General features: G+C 31.7%; 1 pseudogene; it reads left to right on the top strand.

The window, feature by feature from the left end:
• The first annotated feature begins 1126 nt into the window (after positions 1 to 1126).
• LOC108983116 lies at positions 1127 to 6810 on the top strand (annotated as a pseudogene).
• The last annotated feature ends 1054 nt before the right edge of the window (positions 6811 to 7864 follow it).

The following is a 7864-nucleotide window of genomic DNA, read 5'->3' as shown; positions in this document are numbered from 1 at the left end:
GTCATTATTATTATTACTAAGTCTGTAATAGTTTTAATTTTTCACAGTTGAACTATTATATTTAAATAGTACACATTTATTATTTCTACATTCTTCTTATTGATTAATTTTTAAGATTTATTATTCATGGCACCGAAGAAAAGTATTGATCCCTCAAAGATAGAAAAACTGAATGGAAGAAATTTTCAAACCTAGAGAAGGAATATAACTTTTCTTCTAACCCATGAAAAGACCTTATATACATTAACAATACCAAAGCCATGGGAAAAAAATTGTAGAAAATGATAAAAGTGAAAGTGAGAGTAGCGTTTCAAATAAAGATAAATGGATAGAACACAATGCATGGGCAAAAGCTTTAATTTTGCATTGCATGAGTGATCATATTATTTCTTTATTCGAAGACTATGAAACTGCTAAAGAAATTATGGATGCAGTTGAAGTAAAGTATGATTTAAGGTCAGATACTTATATACAGTTATTATTATATAAGTATAACTGGACGTATATGAAAGAGAATGATGATATTGGCGATCATGTACTTCAAATGGAGTTAATTGCAAAAAAATTACATGATGTCGATCATCTTCTCACTGATAAAATGCAAGTTACAACCATACTAAATAGTCTTTTTTCATCTTGGGATCACATTGTTACTTCTTTAACATAGTGAAAATAAAGTAACAAAATGAAATAACAATGATATCGCTTTTAGTACTTTTAGTACTTGAAGGATAAATGATGAAGAGAATGAATAAAGATAGTGAATCATCTAATTTATTGATGGCTCAAGACAACTGTTCTACACAGACCAATATGAAGTCAAATCTGTTTAAGAAAAAAAAATTGTTAAAAATGAAACAGAATAAACCATTTTCTGGAAACTATTTTAAGTGTGAAAAGAATGGGCATTACAAATCACAATGTCCTAATAAAGGAAAAACATAAAAAAGTAAGGAAATTGTAATGACAGTATCAAAAGTAATGCTAGTAGAACCAATGTCAGATTCATGGTGGGTTGACTCTGTAGCAACAAGACATATATGCAGGAACAAATATATGTTTGTCAAATTTGAAGATAAACATACAGGAGAGCACAAAGTGTATATGGGCAACAATACATATTGCGATGTCTTGGGGGCAAGGTACATGTAAATTCAAAGTGAAATGTTTGGTTATTTTACTTAATGATGTTTTATTTGTACCTAGTATTCGTATAAATTTAGTATCAGTGTCTGTACTAAATCAGAAAGGCTACACAATTGAGTTTAAGTCTAGAACCGTTGTAATAAATAAAGGCAACCGATCCCTCTCCAATTTCACTCCCTCCCTTTTCTCCTCCAACCGACCTCTCCCTCTCCCTCTCCCTCTTCGTATAAACAGACACGCACAAGGGAAACACTTAATTTAATGAAAAAAAGATCAAATCCCGTGAAAGTTTCACTATTGCAAACAGGCACGCCCGAAAGCATTCTAAACAAACTTTAGTTACTATTTTTCTTTCTTATTTTTCAAGTTTTGGTGTTAACGCACAACCATACACATTGAACCAACATCTTACAAATAAAAGTAAGACATAATGAGAAGAATGAATAAGAAAAAAAATAGCTCTTCATCAAAATGATTTGAAAAATCAAAAGGCATATTAAGATGAGAATTAAAAGCAAGAAAAATTAGGGAAAAAAAAAAACAAATTTCACACTCATAACCATATGGGTATAGAGCTAGCAAAAAAAAAAAAACTTGAAATTTTGCTTTACAAATAAACCCAAAAACATGACAGAGATGTCAAACATAACAATTAGAACCCAATCTTGTGATTGATTGATCAACCGAAAATGGTGAAGAAATAAAGGGGAAATCCAAAAAACAAAAAAAAAAACCTTACCCAACAATTGGATCTATTCAAAAATCCTAGGTCAAAAAATACAGAAGTAGCCTAGACAAGATAATCAAAGAAAGCTATATCCCTATTCAGCTGCCTTTTTAATTTTCTCGCACTTTCTCAAGAAAAGAAAACCAAAATGTAGAATCGGAAGAAGAAAGAGAATGAGATAAGCCTTAAAGGCGAAGGATTTGAGAAAAAAAAAATGTGTGCTCTACTTTACATTTGAAATGTGGTCTTTCTCACTTGAAGAAAGAAGAAAAATCTGCTCAACTATTGAAGTAGAAAAATATGTTCTGCTTTACTTCCAACATTTTTCTTTCTTTATGTTTTCTTTTTTGCTTTTTTGCCTTTTGTTTTTTTTTACAACCGGTTACCCCAGTTGTTCATAGCAGAACTGGCATACGAGATGGACCAAAAAAATCAAATTAGAATTTCGTGATAATATTTTAGTACATATTGGACCAAAATCCCCTTTATTAACAGGCTAAAAAATTCTGGGTACAACTAATTCATGACCAATTACGAGGCCAATGCAGCTAACAGTTAAACCTACCTGTCAAGGCAATAACCTTTGATCTCTTCGTACTATCTAGATTTATGTGCAGGCCAGGCACCTTCAGTCAATGTTTTGAATACCGTATCGGACGCTGTACCGATCAAGGCACTGAAACAAAATATTTCGGTACTGGTACCGTTTCAGGATAGCGTTTCGGGATAACATTTCATAATAGTCGATATATAAATAAATTATATTTCAAAATTATATTCCAAAATAATAATCTATATATAAATAAATTATATATAAATACATATATATAAATTATAAATAGTCTAATCTGAATTAAGGGTCAAAAAATAAGCTTGTAGTTTGAAAAAAAAAAAACGAAAGCCGAAATATCGGCCGGTACAGGCCGAAAGGGCCGGTATTTCGACCGGTACGAAATACAGGTAGTACCTGTACCGGCCCAGTGGCCGGTACGACAAATACCGGCCGTACCAACCGATACGAAACGATTTTTAAAACTTTGCCTTCAGTACCACCTGCACCTACATGTCATGAATTAACTTCCTAGCTAGCTAGCTAGCTAGCTGCTCATGAATTCTAGAGAAACTTGGAATATTAATTAATCAGTATGTATACAAGTACTATAATATCCAAATTTGAATGTTTCGACTAAAGAAATATATATATATACACAAAGAAGTAGTGGACTCTTATTAATCTTTTGCATTTTTTGAGTTAACCTATATGAATACTCTATAAATTTAGTACATCATACAATCTTAAGATGTGTAGTCTCAATTTTAAATAAAAAAGAATAGGGTACATGATGAAAATTAGAAAGTTGCTTCACGTGGATTTCAAGCCTACTTTTTTAAATGAACGGCATGCAGAATTTACACACCCGGGATGATGTGGTGGACTCCTTGCTAGCTATTTTTATTAACCGACCTTGTTATAATAACTCTATAATTTGACATGATTCTTGTATAGGTCCTCTATCTTTCAACTATGCAAATTCTAGTGGGAACAAACCAACATTGGAATTGAACCCCTACTCGTGGATAAAAGTACGTACGTAAGAGATCTAATTATTAATTTGGCAGAAATTTAAGAACATCCCATACATACTTATACATAGGGGTGTAATCGGTCTGGTTTAATCTGATTTTAGACAAAATTTGGGACCGAACCGGTATACGCCGGTTTTACATTTTCAAGAACCAATTCTACACCGATTACTCCCTTAAACCAGTACTTCTAGTTTTACCGGTTTATGTCCAATTCAGTCCGATTTTTTGGTTTTAATATATTATATACTATACTATAGTATATATTATAGTATATAATACTATAGTGATAATATATTGTAGTATATATAATATATATTATAATTATATTATAGACTATAGTGATAAAAGATTTTAAAATTTAATATTATATTAATTAGTAATTTATCATATAATACAAAACTATTTTATATATAATTATATATCATATATAAAAATTATATACAATATAAAAAATTATAATATATATATGAACCCATCCAGTTTTAGAAAAAGAAAAATCAAAACCAGATCGATTTTAACCTGTTTTAAGAAAAATAAAATCAATATCGGACCGAACTATTGATGTTTCATTTAAGGAAAATGCTTGAGCTAACGTTGGCTCTTTTATGTGTGTGTGTGTGTGTGTTTTTTTCTTTTCTTTACATAGATTTTTTTAACACTTTTAAATATTTTAAAAAAAAATCACAACATTTTTTTAACACTTTTAATAAAATAAAAAATAAATAAATATTTTTTTAACACTTTTAAGGGAGTGTTTTTTAATGTGTTTTTTAATGATTAATAACTTTTTTGTTAGCTCCAATGGGAAGAATAATATTTTTTGTAACTATTTTTTATTTCGTGATTAAAAAATTATTTTTTAATAATGTTGTGAATTTTTTTATTTTTTAGAAATATTTAAAAATATTAAAAAAACAAAAAACAAATACACATAACATAAAGAGCCCAACAGTGACTCTAGCATTGTCCTTCATTTAATATGGGTAGCTTTGTTTTAGATATGGCAGGATATCGGCAACTCGTGCTCAGAACGATGTCCAGTACCTCATCATCCACGGCTTCCATCACTCTGGTTTTTGTGCTGGTGTTTCTGATTGTCCTAATGTGCATGGCTGACTCCCAGTCAATTGTGGAGACTCTACCAGGATTTCCCGGAAAACTGCCTTTCAAGTTTCAAACTTGAAACTGGGTACGTAAGAAATATTCTATAATCCGATCGATGCTTAATTTGTGTGTGTTTTTGTTTTAAACTTGTATTCTTCCTACATTACATTGTTTTCGATCAAAGCAAAAACGGAAATAAGGACCCACCACATGATACTCTTATATTTATTTTTAGATCAAGTTATAGACACACCTACCTCTATTAACAGTACTATGTAATGGAATGGGTCAAATTAAATTTTGCATATAATTTATTTAACAAAAGAAATTGACCATATTATTATATTAATATATTTGAAGACAATATTACAAAATTGATATTGGTTGATATTATATCATTTATCATGTCAATTAGAGATCGAATTACCTGATCAGATCCCAAAAATACAAATTAAATAGAGAGAAATTAAACAAAAAACATTGGTCCCAAGATGCCTTAAATTGATTAATTGTTATCTCTGCATGCACACTAATATATTATATAATGTTGGACCACTTAAATTCAATTATGAAGATTAGGACCCCTTTTGTTGAACCCATATTCATGCGTATGCATGTCAACATCTCGCCCTCCTCCAATACCGTAAATATATCATAAGCAATTAATTAATTAGACGGTCATGATTTAATATCCTGCAGGTTGCCAGCATTATATTCTTAGATGCTCCCGTCGGCTCGGGATTCTCATATGCAAGAACCTCCCAAGGTTACAATATCACCGATAAAATCTCAGCGTGCACAAACCTATCAGTTCCCGCGGAAGGTGAGTGAAATATAAATATATTATTCGACCAGAGATCACTCAGTTTTCCTACTCCCAAGTAAATATATAAATTAATTCCTTGGAAAGTCCACAAAAAAAAAAAATTATCATATAATTATTTATATATGTATCTAACAAAGAGCGCGCGCGCTGTGTTTTAAATTTTATTTTTCGATTTGTGAAACAGTGGCTGATAAATCACCCACAATTCCAGTCAAATGCACTTTACGTAGGTGGTGATTCTTATTCAGGCATTGTCGTTCCAATCATCGTTGAAGAAATATATAATGGTAATATATAATTTATGGACCCCTACCTGAAGCTCAATGTAATTACTTTTATTGCAGAAATAATTGCATCATTATTAGAGCTTGTTTTGTAGCATTAGATTTTCAATTAATATTGCAATATTCCTGATTTGGGTTTCTGGTATGTCATGACTAAATCAATTGAAAATAGGGATACCTACTTGGCAACCCAGTAACAGATCGTCGTGGTGATGTCAATGCAGAAATCGAATATGCTTATCGTGTGTCACTTATATCTGATGAACTCTATGCAGTAAATCTCTCAAAACTTGAATTGAATGCCTGCAGCACTTATGTCCTGTGTTTATGTTTATATTATGTGCACTATATCATAGTCGATTCACGACAATATATGTTTTGATCTGTCACTCTCATTGTTGTTTTTTTCCCTTCTAAATTTCCAGTCATCGAAAGAAAGCTGTCAGGGCGAGTATGTGGTCGTACATCCAGCAAATCATGTACAATGTGTCAAAGATCTTGCAGCATTCGAGGATGTGAGAAAATTATTATTCATTGGAGTTGTTCTTCTTTTACCATATTTGAAGACAGAAAATAAAATTCAGTTTCAGTTTTATAATGAGCATTAATTCAGAATGACTAACTGAGTTCTTCTTTTACCAGAGGAATGTTTTACAGCTCCTTTCATGGTCTAAACCACCCCCTGCATTATGGTGCCGGGTAACCTAATCATCTGCTTTTTTCCCCCTGCAGCTTACTCGATCCTACTCTATATACATAAACTGATATTAATATTTATGGTACCAAATGATCATGATATTGTAAACTATATAGCTTAATTCTTCATTTACTTACAGAGTTATACTTACGTACTGCTTTCTTACATTTGGGCTAATGATGAAAATGTACAAAATGCGCTACACATACGGAAGGTACGTATGTATATATATATATATATATATATATAGACTTCCGGCCACTACTGTTATTAATTCCTAACTTCGCTACATATGAATTATGATGACTCTCAGGGAACCATCAAGAACTGGGTGAGATGTAATAGGACCATGTCCTACACATATAATGTTATAAGTAGCGTTGATTACCATCGTAATTTCACAGAGCGGACAGGTTACCGATCTCTGATTTACAAGTGAGAGCGCATCACTTCATATTTCTCATTTTTTTTCGATATATTTGAGTGCTTGGTGAAAAATATATCAAATGATCAATAATACTACGTACTGCTCTTCATCTTAAATTTTGATATCTTCAATCATATTTGTTAATACAGTACATTTTTTAACTCGATTAATTAATATTCTAATGATTCCCCTCCCCCGCCCTCCGTCTCACGGCGGAGACCAAGACCTGTCTGTTTCATAGATTGGCACCCTACAATGGATAAGAACTCTGAATATGACCCTCGAAAGTGGTTGGGAGCCGTGGTTTGTGGAGGGTCAAGTTGACGGGTTGGTACCTCGTTAAGTTTTCAAATTGAAGTCATGATCTCTAGCCTAGCTGTATTGTCAAATTTAATCAGTTTTCTTGCCTGTATGATCTCACTGTATGATCTCACTAGCTAGGATGATCTCACTGGCCTGAAGAACTATTTTTTTTTCTTTTAAAAATCATGGCAGATACACAATGAGCTTCCACTGCAACAGAAAGGCTCTTTATGGATGACATTTATTATCCCAAATTATAGTCATTTCATCCCAAAATATTTTTTGGAACGAATTTGAAGGAAACTATTCGAACACGTTCGAACAGGAATTTCTTTTGTCACGGTTGAAATTCGTCTCACAATATCATTCGAACAGTTACAATTTTACGTTCGAACAGGATTAATTTATTTGAACGACTGCAAAATACGTTCGAGCACAAATAAATTATACACAAGTTCGAACGGTATAAATTTAGCTTTCTGTTCGAACGTTAAAAGGGCAGATCGAATGGTAGAAGATATGTTCAAACACTTCAAAAATAAATGGAAATTCGAACGTAATGTGATCGTTCGAACGATTTAATAAATTGCGTTCAAACGTTATATGGTCGTTCGAATGATAACTATTTTATTTAAACTCAATAATAAAAAAACTAAATAGACATTCATAATATTTGAAAAAATACATTAAAAACTGTTTAATACTCACAAAAGTTTTATAATAAGTGCGAACTAAATAAATAACCGTGAGACTGGCATTGTTC

Source organism: Juglans regia, chromosome 13 (assembly GCF_001411555.2).
Source record: "Juglans regia cultivar Chandler chromosome 13, Walnut 2.0, whole genome shotgun sequence".
Taxonomy (NCBI): Eukaryota; Viridiplantae; Streptophyta; class Magnoliopsida; order Fagales; family Juglandaceae; genus Juglans; species Juglans regia.
Note: the sequence above shows the minus strand (reverse complement) of the source record. Positions and strands in the feature narration are given on the sequence as shown.